Source organism: Somniosus microcephalus, unplaced genomic scaffold (assembly GCF_052327205.1).
Source record: "Somniosus microcephalus isolate GS21.2 unplaced genomic scaffold, FLI_Smic_1.0 unresolved_chr4, whole genome shotgun sequence".
In the NCBI taxonomy this organism is placed as follows: domain Eukaryota; kingdom Metazoa; phylum Chordata; class Chondrichthyes; order Squaliformes; family Somniosidae; genus Somniosus; species Somniosus microcephalus.
In genome coordinates, this window is record NW_028225182.1 from 7066901 (window position 1) to 7082849 (window position 15949).

The 15949-nt window shown below is 43.9% G+C and overlaps 1 non-coding gene across 1 annotated transcript; it reads right to left on the reverse strand.

The window, feature by feature from the left end:
- Positions 1-14639: 14639 nt before the first annotated feature.
- trnav-uac (transfer RNA valine (anticodon UAC)) lies at positions 14640-14713 on the reverse strand. Its single transcript has one exon. It is a non-coding gene; the product is annotated as a tRNA-Val (tRNA).
- Between the last annotated feature and the right edge of the window lie 1236 nt (positions 14714-15949).

Genomic DNA, 15949 nt, shown 5'->3' on the forward strand with positions numbered 1-15949 from the left:
GGACTGATCCCTGTGGTACCCCACTAGTCACTGCCTGCCACTTGTAAAAAGAGACGTTTATTCCAACTCTTTGCTTTCTGTCTGCCAACCAGTTCTCTATCCAAGTCAATACCTTGCCCCCCAACCACATGTGCCTTAACTTTACACGCTAATCTCTTATGCGGGACCTTATCGAAAGCCTTCTGAAATCCAAATACACCACATCCACCTGTTACATCCTCAAAAAATTCCAGTGGATTAGTCAAGCATGAATTACCTTTTGTAAATCCATGTTGACTTTCTCCGATCCGGTCACTGTTTTACAAGTGCTCTGCTAGTTCATCTTTTAAAATGGACTCTAGCACTTTCCCAAATACCGATGTCAGGCTTACTCCCCGTTTTCTCTCTACCACATATTTTGAACAGTGGGGTAACATTACCTAACCTCCAATCCATGGGTGCTGTTCAAGAGTCTATCGAATTTTGGAAGATGAACAGCAATGCATCTATAATTTCTAGGGCCAGTTCCTTAAGTACCCTAGAATGTAGATTAGCAGGCCCTGGGGATTTATCGGCCTTCAATCCCGTCAATTTCTCTAACACCATTTCCCTACAAATACTGATTTCTATCAGTGCCTCCCTTTCATTAGACCATATGTTCCCCGACAGCTTTGGGAGATTATTTGTGTCCTCCTTTGTGAAGACAGAACCAAAGTATGTATTTAATTGTTCTGCCATTTCTTTGTTCCCCATTATAAATTCCCCTGATTCTGACTACAAGGGACTTACGCTTGACTTCACTAACCTTTTTCTCTTCACATGTCTTTAAAAGCTTTTACAGTCAGTTTTTATGTTCCCATATAAGCTTACTCTCATACTCTATCTTCCCCCTCTTAATGAATCCCTTTGTCCTCCTTTGTTGAATCCTAAACTGCTCCCAATCCTCAGGTTTACTGCTTTTTCTGGCCAGTATGTCCTCTCCTTGGATATTATGCTATCCTTAATTTCCCTTTTTAGCCACGGTTGAGTCACCTTTTTTGTTTTATTTTTATGCCAAACTGGGATGAACAAATTCTGTAGTTCATCCATGCGACCTTTGAATGTTTTGCATTGCCGATCCACCGTCAACCCTTTGAGTGACTTTCCCCAATCAATCCTACCCAACTAGCGCAGGATGACAGGACATCAGCCTGAACCATTAACTGTGTTTCTCTCTCCACAGATGCTGCCTGACCTGCTGAGCATTTCCGAGATTTTCTGTTTTTGTTTCGGATTTCCAGCATCCGCCGTCTTGTGCGTCTATTGTCTGTAAAGTTGTCGGCTGCAGGTTTAATATTTGCTATTCATCCACTTGCACGGGGAAAATTGCATTTTAAACTGAGAGTGATTTTTCTACTCGCGTTGTTGTTTTACTTTTTCTGTCCCTCGTTACTTCGCACACTGCCTCCATTTTTCTCTGATAATTTCTCTCTCTCTTTCTCTGTTTCTCCCTCTGTTTCTTTCTCTTCGTATTTCTCTCTCCCTGTCGCTCTCTCGTTCAGTCTCAATACCTCTCTGTCTAGGTCTATCTCTCTGTCTTTCTGTCTCTGCGTGTCCGTCTTTCTCTACTGGCCCATCTTTTATTCCCTCTTGCTCTCCTATCGAATGGTCTCTCCCTTTCTTCCTCACACTGTGCCCGTGTCTTGTTTGTTTAATGGAACTATGTCTTTGAAAAACTAACATAACCGTTTCGAGATTTCCATGACTTTTTTACTGCAACTGCTAATGCTACGTAAGTTTATCAACGTTTGATTCCATGATCCCTGCCAGAACACAGAAACAGATCTGTCACCTACACCCGTATTAACATTGAACTAAAAGTATTTGAAATATGCTTCGGCTGCTCGAATGGCCGATTGTTTAAGGCGTTGAACTGTAAAATCCAATGGGCATGTGTCTGCTGTAGGTTCGAACCCAGCTCCTGGGTAACGTTCCAATTTAACCTTTATCTCTCCCACTACCACCACATTTTGCTTTGCACCATCATCCATTTTGTCGTTTATTCACTCCTGCCCCTCCACCCAATCACAGATTCCTATAATTTCCTCACACGCACACTTTTCCTTGGCTCTGCACTGCCTTATAAAATGTTAAATCTCTAGCTTATTCCATTTCTGACGAAAGGTCAACGACCTTAAAGGTGAACTCGGTTTCGCTCTCCACAGAAGCTGCCCTGACCTGCTGAGCGTTTTCCAGGTTTTCTGTTTTTATTTGGATTTCCAGCATCCACAGTAGTTTGCTTCTATTTAAGCAGCAGCTTGACTTTCACTTGCTTTATGCTCTTAGCCTCCCGTTCCTTTTCCAATTGCCCCGACTGGATTACCGCCCCAGACATGGGTGCCGCTGTTGAAGCTGAATCTGAAGGAAGAATGTTGTGATGTGAACAGATGGATCGACAATGAGGCAGATCAGCAGATAAACCTCTCCTGGAAGGTGTGAAACTTTAAAATAAAAGTTAAAACTGATATACCTGATGACAATTCACACTATTCTTTCCATAAAGGATGAGCTCCCAAATAACAGGCGCAGTGCAGTCTGGTCAACGTCAGCCCTCCTTTCTTATTCAACAGAGGAAGAAGCGACATGTACGAGAATCAGATCCAACAAACTTTAATAAAGGCACAAATACGAGTAACACAGACTCCCAAATCGTTTCACTGAAAAAATCTTTCACTTGGTGTAGAAGCTGACTGCGTTGAATCTGAAAATGAGCATCTTGAGATATTTTGTTCACGATTGACTCTATTCTCTATGAGCAGTGAAACAGAGGTTTCCGTAGTGCAGCGGTTATCACGTTTCCCTTACACATGAAAGGTCCCTGATTCGAGCCCAGCGGAAACATTCCATTTCTCAGGATTTTATTCTGTGCAGTGACCAGTCCTGTTAATTTTAACAAAAGTTGCCCCAGATTTCTGCTTTCATAAGCAATGAGAATTTTAAACAAGCCTACCAAAATAAGTTGTGTAAAATGAGATATGGGTAACAGATCATCAATTACAAAGGGCAAAATGCGTTATTGAAGTGTGTTTCGCCTTTCTTTCATTCTGTAAATTATGGTAATCGTTTATTTAATGGTGATGGTAAAAAAGTCAACTGCAAGTCCAATAGTGGCGGCAAAATAAGGGCTCGTTTGTGATTTGAACTGCGGATTTCTCGGAAATTTAAACAACCACCGAAGCGAAAATCGGACACCGAGAACGACAGTTCAAACCTAACCGAGTGAGGAGGTAACCATTGTAAAACTATTTAATAAGTGGCTATTCTAAATGAGCTGTTAGGACGTTAATGTATCCGGGCTGCAGGAGGCCACCCTAGGCGCAGCAGTGGAGTCTCTGCATTAGTTCTGCGAGGAAACAGTATTTTTCCCTACTCTCATCCTCTTCTCTATATCCTTGTGTTTTGATTTCTATAGTTATTCCCCCTGTCTCAGTTTCCTGAATCATAACACGGTGTTGTCATTTTTGGAGACGCACTTACTTTGTTACTTATTGAAAGGACACCCAGACGGACCGATTGAAACAAATATTTTGAATCCTGTCGCTGCCCCTGTGTTTTCTGATTAATCTGTGTTGTTCTGCGTCCAAATTCTTAATGACAAAGGCGTAAGTCCCACCGCTTCAAATAGTGACACGCGAGCGGGAGATTCCCTAAATCAGTGACACATTTCCCCAAATCCTCCTTACAGTACCGTAAGCCAAACTGTGTCCTATATGGGAAATATCATTGAGAATGACTTCACGCACTGTAACGCTGCCATTTGAATGGCATAATTCACCTGATAATGCCCATTTTATTTATATTAACAAATATGCAAATTATTCCAGTTTTCATATTTACTAATCTTGAATGGGGAAAAGGTATTAAATTGCTTCCACCCACTTTCGAACCGTTGAGATTCCGTGTGCTGGTGGAATGAGATAACCACCACACACCAGAAATCCTCCAGCACTCGGTGCATTCCATTGCAGCGACTCCATAGGAACAGGAAGAGTCCATTCAGCCCCTCGAGCCTGCTCCGGCATTCAATTAGATCCGGTCTCGTCTGTTTCTTCAGTCCATCTACGCGCTTTGTTTCCGTAACCCGTAATCACCTTACCTAACAAAAATCTATCGACACTAGCGGCAATCTTGAGCCTGAAACCAGCTGCACTCCCGGATCCAGCGAGAAAAGGCTTGTTACTGACGGCCACCCTGCAGATCAATGAATTACATTTCTGAACTTCAGGGCTTCAGAGATTCCAGGGCTTAAAAGGGAACAAAGGATGAAATGGGCCTCACTGTGGATCACTTTACTCTCACTCAAAGGTATCTGATTAGTGAAGTTAAATAAAGAACAATTAAAAAGCCGCTGTAGCACTATTAACAAGAGAATAAACTACCCATACATCTCTCTCGGTTCCCAGTTCTATAGAAGGATAATTGACTTGAAACGTACACTCTGTTTCTTTATCCACAGATACTGCCTGAACTCTTGAGAATTTGCAATAACTTTCTTCTGTCATTTGGAATGAACCAGCTGGTTGTTCATCCAATTTCAATTTCAATTTCAATTTTATTTGTCACATAACCAAATAAAGCAAGTGAAATCCAGTCAGTGAAATGCTTTTTTCTTAACGAGCCGAGCGCACCAAGCAGCAAAGGACACCTAGCTGCCTGGTACGCACGGAGCCCGCAAGGACGGCAGCCATCTTTATCGGTGCCATCACAATAGGGTCCGCTCTCGCCCCGCTCCGCCTTTCCCGCATTCCTGCCCGACAATCTTCAGCCGCCGTACCGACGTCCCGGGGCCTGCTTCTCCCTGGCTCTCCTTCTACCCAGTCTGACCTCCGAGCCTCCCGCGGTGTCCGACCTTCCAGGGCCTGCTTTTCCCACCCTTGGTCCGCTGGCCACCTCCCCTCCTACCGGTTCGACCTCCGAGCCTCCCGCTGAGGAGCTGCCAGCCGCCGTGCTACAGCGGGTCGTCGTGGCCTCCGTCGCTGCTTCTGCTGCCTCCCCGCCGACCTCATCAGCGCCGATGCACAGCATCTGACTACACTTCAAAAAGTGCTTAATTAACTGTAAAGCGCTTTGGAACTTTCTGAGGTCGTGAAAGTCGCTATATAGCAAGTTTAATCAATAATGTTCCCACCCGGGATCGAGGCGGGAATTTTTCACGTGTAAACCGAACGTGATATCCATTTCACTACAGGAACCGCTTTGCGCACCGCTTCAACACAGGGGAACTGACCAGTGAACCCCCTCTGTGCTGATTGGTTCACCTTAAACATCATCACTCAATATAAAGGAAGCGCTCAAAAATATCAGCCGCAGTGCAGTCTGGTCAACCACAGCCCTTCTTTCTTTATCAACAGAGGAAGAACAGACATCAACGGGAGTCAGACGCCACAACATTTAATTAGAGGCACAAATACGAGTAACACATACTTCCACATCATTTCACAAAAAAATTATTTCACTTCGATGTAAACGTTGACTGCATTTTATCTGAAAATGAGCACCGTGTGATATTTTGTTCACTATTGATTCTATTCTCTGCGAGCAGTGACGCAGAGTTTTTCATAGTGTAGCAGTTGTCACGTTCACCTCAGAAGCGACAAATACCCGGTTCGGCTGCTGGCGGAAAAGTTACATTCGCCAGCAGTTTATGCTGTGCATTGACCAATCCTGTTTTTTAAAAGTTGCCCCAGATTTCTGATTTGATAAGCAATGAATATTTTAAACGAGGTTCCTAAAATACAATGTGCCAAATGAAATATGGTAAACAGTTCATTACTTACAAAGGGTAAAATGCGTTATTGAAGTGTGTTTCGCCTTTCTTTCATTCTGTAAATTATGGTAATCGGTTATTTAATGGTGATTGCAAAAGATTCAACGTCCAATAGTGGCGGCAAAACGAGCGCTCCTTTGTGATTTGAACCGCGGACTTCTCGGAAATTTAAACAACACCGAAGTGAAAATCGGACCCCGAGAACGCTGGTTCAAACCTAGCCGAGTGAGGATCTAGCCATTGGTAAAATAATTTGTGTATGTGGCTATTCTTCATGATCAGAGCATTGAGACGAGAAAGTGTCTTTGCCTTTTCGACCTGTCTTCTGAAGCGCCGCCCAGTCCCACTCCTACAGTTAATGAGCTGTTAGGACTTTAATGTATCCAGGCTGCAGGAGGCCGCCCCAGGCGCAGCAGAGGAGTCCCGGCACTAGTTCTGCGTGGAAACAGTATGTTTCCCCTGCTCGCTTCCTCTTCTCTATATCCATGTGCTTTTATTTCTCTATTTCTACTCCCGTCTCAGTTTCCTGAATCATAACATGCTGCGGACATTTTTACAGACGCGCTTTTATATTACTTATTGAAAGGACACACAGTTGGAACGATTAAAACTGCAATTTGAATCCTGTCGCTGACCTTGTGTTTTCCTATTAATCTTTATTGTTCTGCTTCCATTCTCAATGAGAAACTTCTCAACCACATTTTTTAAATAAAATATGACCGACCTCTTTAGTCAGCGACACGCGAGGGGAGATTCCCTAAATCAGAGTCAACTTTCCCCAAATCCTCCATAAAGTCCCGCTATCTGTGTCCTATATGGGAAATATCATTGAGAATTACTTCACTCACTGTAACGCTGCCATTTGAAAGGTATAAGTCACCTGTCAATGCGTATTTTATTTAGACTTAACCAAACATGCAAATTATTCCAGTTTTCATATTTACTAAACTTGAATGGAGAAAAGGCATTAAATTGCCTCCACCCACTTTGGAACCGTTGAGTTTTCGTGTGTTAGCGGAATGCGATAACCACTACACACCGGAAACACTCCAGCACTCGGCTGCATTTCTAATAATTCATTGATGGTATGTGGACGTCGCTGACTAGTCCTGCATTTAGTGCCCATCCCTAATTGCCCTTGAGAAGGTGGTGGTGAGCCGCCTTCTTGAACCGCTGCAGTCCATATGGTGTAGGTACACCCACAATGCTGTTAGGAACGGAGTTCCAGGATTTTGGCCCAGTGACAGTGAAGGAACGGCGATACAGGTCCAAGTCAGGATGGTGTGTGGCTTGGAGGGGAACTTGTAAGTGGTGATGTTCCCATGCGTCTGCTGCCCTTGTCTTTCTAAGTGGTAGAGGTCGCGGGTTTGGAAGGTGCTGTTGAAGGAGCTTTGGCGAGTTGCTGCTGTGCATCCTGTAGATGGTACACACTGCAGCCACAGTGCGCCGGTGGTGGAGGGAGTGAATGCCGAATGTGGATGGAGTGCCAACCAAGCGGGTTGCTTTATCCTGAATGGTGTCGAGCTTCTTGAGTGTTGTTGGAGCTTCACTCATCCAGGCAAGTGGAGAGTATTCCATCACACTCCTGACTTGTGCTTTGTAGATGGTGGAAAGGCTTTGGGGAGTCAGGAGGTGAGACAATCGCCGCAGAACACCCAGCTTCTGGCCTGCTCTTGTAGCCACAGTATTTATATGGCTTGTCCAGTTCAGTTTCTAACACCCAGGATGTTGATAGTGGGGGATTCAGCGCTGGTAATGCCATTGAATGTCAAGGGGAGATGGTTAGAGTCTCGCTTGTTGGAGATGGTCATTGCCTGGCACTTGTGTGGTGCGAATGTTACTTGCCACTTGTCAGCCCAAGTCTGAATGTTGTCCAGGTCTTGCTGCATATGGACACGGACTGCGTCAGTATCTGACGAGTCTTGAATGGTGCTGAACAGTGTGCAATCATCAGCGAACATCCCCACTTCTGGCCTTATGATGGAGGGAAGGTCATTGATGAAACAGCTGAAGATGGTTGGGCCTAGGACGCTGCCCTGAGGAACTCCTGCAGTGATATCATGTGATTGAGATGAATGACCTCCAATAACCACAGCCAACTTCCTTTGTGCATCGACTCCATAGGAACAGGAGGAGGTCATTCAGCCCCTCGAGCGCCATTCAATTAGATCAGGGCTGGGCTGTATCATCACTTCATTTACCAGCTTTGTTTCCGTAACCTTTAATACACTTATCCACAAAAATCTATCGACAGTAGCAGCAATCTTGAGCCTAAACGCGCTCCTCTCCCGGATCCAGACAGAAAAGGTTTCTTACTGACGGCCACCCTGCAGCTTAAAGAAATACGTTTCTGAACTACAGGGCATCAGAGATTCCAGGGATTAAAAGGGAACAAAAGATGAAATGAGACTCACTGTGGGTCAGTTTTCGCTCACTCACATGTATCTGATCAGTGCAGTGAAATAAGAGAGAAGCCGCTTTGCCCTATTGACAAGAGAATAATCTCACCATACATCTCTTCCATTCCCAGTTCTAACGATGGTTAATTGACCTGAAAGGTTCACTCTGTATCTTTTTCCACAGATACTGCCTGACCTCTTGATAATTTCCAGCATTTTCCGTTTCTATTTCAGATTTACAGCAATTTTCTTTTGTCATTTGGAACAAACCCGCTGGCTGTTCATCCACAGCAAGTTTAAACAAAATGTGCCCGCCCGGGCTCGAACCGGGCACCTTTCGCATGTAAAGCGAACGTAATAACCACTACACTGCGAGAACCACTGTATGCATGCATTCTACACAGGGGAACTGACCAGTGAACTCCCTCTGTGCTGATTGGTTCATCTTAAACAGCATCACTCAATATAAAGGATGAGCTCACAAAGTGAGCCGCAGTGCAGTCTGGTCAACGACAGCCCTCCTTTCTTTATCAACAGAGGAAGAACAGACATGAACAGGAGTCAGACGCCACAACATTTAATTAGAGGCACAAATACGAGTAAGACATACTTCCACATCATTTCACTAAAAAATTATTTCACTTGATGTAAACATTGACTGCATTGTATCTGAAAATGAGCACCATGTGCTATTTTGTTCACTATTGATTCTATTCTCTGCGAGTAGTGATGCTGAGTTTTTTGTAGTGTAGCGGTTGTCACGTTCACGTCAGAAGCGTCAAGTACCCGGTTCGACTGCTGGCGGAAAAGTTACATTCGCCAGCAGTTTATGCTGTGCATTGACCAATCCTGTTAATTTAAAAAAAAAGTTGCCCCAGATTTCTGCTTTCATAAGGAATGAATATTTTAAACGAGGCTCCGAAAATACAATGTGCAAAATGAAATATGGTAAACAGTTCATTACTTACAAAGGGCAAAATGCGTTATCGAAGTGTGTTTCGCCTTTCTTTCATTCTGTAAATTATGGTAATCGGTTATTTAATGGTGATTGCAAAAGGTTCAACTTCCAATAGTGGCGGCAAAACGAGCGCTCCTTTGTGATTTGAATCGCGGACTTCTCGGAAATTTAAACAACCACCGAAGCGAAAATCGGACCCCGAGAACGCTGGTTCAAACCGAGCCGAGTGAGGATCTAACCATTGATAAAAGCATTTGTGTGTGTGGCTATTCTTCATGATCAGAGCATTGAGACCGAGACAGAGTCTTTGCCTTTTCGACCTGTCTTCTGAAGCGCCGCCCGGTCCCACTCCTACAGTTAATTAGCTGTTAGGACGTTAATGTATCCGGGCTGCAGGAGGCCACCCCAGGCGCAGCAGAGGAGTCTCTGCATTAGTTCTGCGTGGAAACAGTATTTACCCTTCTCTCTTCCTCTTCTCTATATCCATGTGCTTTTATTTCTCTATTTCTACTCCCGTCTCAGTTTCCTAAATCATAACATGGTGTGGACATTTTTACAGACGCGCTTTTATATTACTTATTGAAAGGACACACAGTTGGACCGATTGAAACTGCAATTTGAATCCTGTCGCTGACCTTGTGTTTTCCTTTTCATCTTTATTGTTCTGCTGCCACATTCTCAATGAGAAACTTCTTAGCCTCAATTTTAGCTAATGTTACCCCACTATTTAAAAAAGGTGGTGGAGAAAAGGCGGGGAATTATCGACCGGTTAGCTTGACATCGGTAGTGGGGAAAATGCTAGAGTCCATTATAAAAGATGTAATAGCAGAGCACTTGGAAAGCAGTGACCGGATCCGACAAAGTCAACATGGATTTACAAAAGGTAAATCATGCTTGACTAATCCATTGGAATTTTTTGAGGATGTAACTGGTAAAATAGATAAGGGAGAGCCAGTGGATGTGGTGTTTTTGGATTTTCAGAAGGCTTTCGATAATGTCCCGCATAAGAGATTAGCGTGCAAAATTAAGGCACATGGGATTGGGGGCAAGGTATTGACTTGGATAGAAAACTGGTTGGCGGACAGAAAGCAAAGAGTTGGAATAAACGGGTTGTTTTCCGAGTGGCAGGCAGTGACTAGTGGGGTACCGCAAGGATCGGTCCTAGGACCCCAGCTGTTCACAATATATATTAATGATCTGGACGAGGGAATTGGATGTAATATCTCCAAATTTGCAGACGACAGAAAGCTGGGTGGGTGGGTATGCTGTGAGGAGGATGTCGTGAAACTCCAGTACGATTTGGACAGGTTGGTTGATTGGGCAGAAACATGGCAAATGCACAATAATGTGGATAAATGTGAGGCTATCCACTTTGGTGGCAAAAAAAGGAAGGCAGATTATTAGTTGAATGGCAATAGATTGGGAGAAGGGGAATTGCAAAGAGACCTGGGTGTTCTTGTGCACCAGTCGCTGAAGGTAAGCATGCAGGTGAAGCAGGCGATTAAGAAGGCAAAAGGTGTGTTGGCCTTCGTAGCAAGAGGGTTCGAGTACAAGAACAAGGATGTCTTGCTGCAGTTGTACAGGGCCTTGGTGAGACCACACCTTGAGTATTGTGTGCAGTTTTGGTCGCCTTACCCGAGGAAGGACGTTCTTGCCATGGAACGAGTGCAGCAAAGATTCACGAGGCTGATACCTGGGATGGCAGGAATGACGTATGAGGAGAGATTGTGTCGATTGGGCTTATACTCACTGGAGATTAGAAGATTGAGAGGGGATCTCATCGAAACCTATAAAATTCTGTCAGGCCTGGACAGACTAGATGCAGGAAGGATGTTTCTGATGGCCGGGGAGTCCAGAACCAGGGGTCATAGTCTAAGGATAAGGGGTAAGCCATTTAGGACTGAAATGAGGAGGAATATCTTCACCCAGATAGTGGTGAACCTGTGGAATTTTCTGCCACAGAGGGCGGTGGAGGCCAATACATTAAGTATATTCAAGAAAGAGTTGGATATATTTCTTGAGGCAAAAGGGATCAAGGGATATGGGGAGAAGGCAGGGACAGGGTACTGAATTTGGATGATCAGCCATGATCTCATTGAATGGCGGAGCTGGCTCGAAGGGCCGAATGGCCTACTCCTGCTCCTATCTTCTATGTTTCTATGTTGAAATAAAATATGACCGACCTCTTTAGTCAGCGACACACGATGGGAGATTCCCTAAATCAGCGCCAACTTTCCCCAAATCCTCCTTAAAGTCCCGCTATCTGTGTCCTATATGGGAAATATCAATGAGAATTACTTCACTCACTGTAACGCTGCCATTTGAAAGGTATAAGTCGCCTGTCAATGCGTATTTTATTTATACTGAACCAAACATGCAAATTATTCCAGTTTTCATGTTTACTAAACTTGAATGGAGAAAATGCATTAAATTGCCTCCACCCACTTTCCAACCATTGAGTTTTCATGTGTTAGCGGAATGCGATAACCACGACTCATCGGAAACACTCCACCACTCGGGTGCATTGCATTGCATCGACTCCATAGGAACAGGAGGAGGCCATTCAGCACCTCGAGACTGCTGCGCCATTCAATTAGATCAGTACTGGGCTGTATCATCACTTCCTTTACCCGTTTTGTTTCCGTAACCCTTAATACCCTTATCCACACAAAAATCTATCGACAGTAGCAGCAATCTTGAGCCTAAACGCGCTCCTCTCCCGGAACCAGGCAGAAAAGGTTTCTTACTGACGGCCACCCTGCAGATCAATGAATTACATTTCTGAACTTCAGGGCATCAGAGATTCCAGGGTTTAAAAGGGAACAAAAGATGAAATGGGCCTCACTGTGGGTCAGTTTTCTCTCACTCAAATTTATCTGATTAGTGAAGTGAAATAAAGAAAAAATTAAAGAATAAGAGACAAGCCGCTTAGCCCTATTGACAAGATAATAATCTCACCATGCATCTGTCCCGTTCCCAGTTCTAACGATGGTTAATTGACCTGAAAGGTTCATTCTGTATTTAATCCACATTACTGACTGACCTCTTGATAATTTCCAGCAGCTCCATTTCTACTTCAGATTCACAGCAATTTTCTTTTGTCATTCGGAACAAACCCGCTGGCTGTTCATCCACAGCAAGTTTAAACATAATGTTCCCGCCTGGGTTCGAATCGGCGACCTTTCGCGTGTAAAGCAAACGTGATAACCACTACACTACGGGAACCGCTGCCGACAGGCCTCCCGCACAGGGTAACTGACCAGTGAATTTCCTCTGTGCTGATTGGTTCACCTTAAACAGCATTACTCAATATAAAGGATGAGCTCACAAAATCAGCCTCAGTGCAGTCTGGTCAACGACAGCCCTCCTTTCTTTATCAACAGAGGAAGAACAGACATGAACGGGAGTCAGATGCCACAACATTTAATTAGAGGCACAAATACGAGTAACACATACTTCCACATCATTTCACTAAAAATTATTTCACTGGATGTAAACGTTGACTGCATTGTATCTGAAAATGAGCACCGTGTGATATTTTGTTCACTATTAATTCTATTCTCTGCGAGCAGTGACGCAGAGTTTTTCGTAGTGTAGCGGTTGTCACGTTCACGTCAGAAGCGACAAATACCCGGTTCGACTGCTAGCGGATAAGTTACATTCGCCAGCAGTTTATGCTGTGCATTGACCAATCCTGTTAATTTTTAAAAAAGATGCCCCAGATTTCTGCTTTCATAAGCAATTAAGATTTTAAACGAGGTTCCTAAAATACAATGTGCAAACTGAAATATGGTAAACAGTTCATTACTTACAAAGGGCAAAATGCGTTATTGAAGTGTGTTTCGCCTTTATTTCATTCTGTAAATTATGGTAATCGGTTATTTAATGGTGATTGCAAAAGATTCAACTTCCAATAGTGGCGGCAAAACGAGCGCTCCTTTGTGATTTAAATCGCGGACTTCTCGGAAATTTAAACAACCACCGAAGTGAAAATCGGACCCCGAGAATGCTGGTTCAAACCTAGCCGAGTGAGGATCTAACCATTGATAAAATAAAGTGTGTGTGTGGCTATTCTTCATGATCAGAGCATTGAGACGAGAAAGTGTCTTTGCCTTTTCGACCTGTCTTCTGAAGCGCCGCCCGGTCCCACTCCTACAATTAATGAGCTGTTAGGACGTTAATGTATCCGGGCTGCAGGAGGCCACCCCAGGCGCTGCAGAGGGGTCCCGGCATTAGTTCTGCGTGGAAACGATTTTTTCCCCTTTTCTCTTCCTCTTCTCTATATCCATGTGCTTTTATTTCTCTATTTCTACTCCCGTCTCAGTTTCCTGAATCATTACATGGTGCGGACATTTTTACAGACGCGCTTTTATATTACTTATTGAAAGGACACACAGTTGGAACGATTGAAACTGCAATTTGAATCCTGTCGCTGACCTTGTGTTTTCCTATTAATCTTTATTGTTCTGCTTCCACATTCTCAAAGAGAAACTTCTCAGCCTCCACTTTTAAATAAAATATGACCGACCTCGTTAGTCAGCGACACGCGAGGGGAGATTCCCTAAATCAGCGCCAACTTTCCCCAAATCCTCCTTAAAGTCCCGCTATCTGTGTCCTATATGGGAAATATCATTGAGAATTACTTCAGTCACTGTAACGCCGCCATTTGAAAGGTATAATTCGCCTGTCAATGCGTATTTTATTTATACTGAACCAAGCATGCAAATTATTCCAGTTTTCATATTTACTAAACTTGAATGGGGAAAAGGCATTAAATTGCCTCCACCCACTTTAGAACCGTTGAGTTATCGTGTGTTGGCGGAATGCGATAACCACTGCACACCACGGAAACACTCCAGCTCTCGGGTGCATTGCATCGACTCCATAAGAACAGGAAAAGGCCATTCAGCCCCTCGAGCCTGTTGCGCCATTCAATTAGATCAGGACTGGGCTGTATCATCACTTCATTTACCCGCTTTGTTTCCGTAACCCTTAATAGCCTTATCCACAAAAATCTATCGACAGTAGCAGCAATCTTGAGCCTAAACGCGCTCCTCTCCCGGATCCAGACTGAAAAGGTTTCTTACTGACGGCCACCCTGCAGATTAATGAATTACATTTCTGAACTTCAGGGCATCAGAGATTCCAGGGATTAAAAGGGAACAAAAGTTGAAATGGGCCTCACTGTGGGTCAGTTTTCGCTCACTCAAATATATCTGATTAGTGAAGTGAAATAAAGCTACATTAAAGAATAAGTGAGAAGCCGCTTAGCCCTAATGACAGGAGAATACTCTCACCAAACATCTCTTCCGTTCGCCAGTTCTAACGATGGTTAATTGACCTGAAAGTTTCACTCTCTGTATCTTTGTCCACAGATACTGCCTGTCCTCTTAACAATTTTCAGCACTTTCCGTTTCTATTTCAGATCTACAGCAATTTTCTTTTGTTATTCCGAAGAAATCCGCTGGCTGTTCATCCACAGCAAGTTTAAACATAATGTTCCACGCCCGGGCTCGAACCGGGTACCTTTCGCGTGTAAAGCGAACGTGATAACCACTACACTACGGGAACCGCTGTACACATACATTCTACACAGGGGAACTGACCAGTGAACTCCCTCTGTGCTGATTGGTTCACCTTAAACAGCATCACTCAATATAAAGGATGAGCTCACAAAACCAGCCTCAGGGCAGTCTGGTCAACGACAGCCCTCCTTTCTTTTATCAACAGAGGAAGAACAGACATGAACGGGAGTCAGACGCCACAACATTTAATTAGAGGCACAAATACGAGTAACACATACTTCCACATCATTTCAGAAAAAGAAATTTTCACTTGATGTAAACGTTGACTGCATTGTATCTGAAAATGAGCACCGTGTGATATTTTGTTCACTATTGATTCTATTCTCTGCGAGCAGTGACGCAGAGTTTTTCGTAGTGTAGCGGTAGTCATGTTCACGTCAGAAGAGACTGAAATGGACGGGGTTGTTGCGGTGGGTGAAATATGGTGACGATCTATGGTTATTATAGTGAGGGAGGGACACTGTCGGTATCTGGGCTGAGTGTGACTCTGTGCAGAATTGTACGGAGAAAATATACGGGTTCTGCGAGATTTTTAACTTTATTGAAATTTAACCACAAGATCAGTTGTTCCTTTTTTATATATTATGGGGAACGTTTTCAAAATGTTTCCGCCCGGTTTCAAACGGGGGAACTTTCGCGTGTAATGCGAACGTGATAACAACTACACTCCGGAAACTCTGCCATTGGTTGGGCCAAGAACATCACAGAAGAGAACTGCGATCTGCAAACGCAGGTCCGGGATTAACTTTTGCATTAATGCACTTTATCATCTGAATTTGACAAAGCTCAATAAACTCTGTAAAAAGATGAACAATTCTTCTAATTGATGAATCAACTTTCTGTTTCAGACTGAAGGAAATCCTAACATGGTCACCGAGTGACAGGCAAAACTTTTATAAGTGTTTTGTCTTTTGCTTGTGATGAATTATCACCAGTTCTCATTTTACAGCCGGTATGTGAGGAGTTGGTAAAAAATGTTCAGTGTTTATCACACCGGGAATCTGGTGCAGCCGTTGTTCAGTTTAACAGGAACCGACAATTGTCACCGCTTTTACACGGAGGTTCACCTGGAGCAAGTTCCAAAATAATTCATCCCGCCCTGGAGCGGAACCGGGGGCATTTCGCGTGTAAGGCGAGCGTGATAATTGCTACAGTCCCGAAACATCTGCTCAGTTTGTCAGCCACGAGTCAGAAGGATGTGTTAAGGGAGAAGGTGACCCGC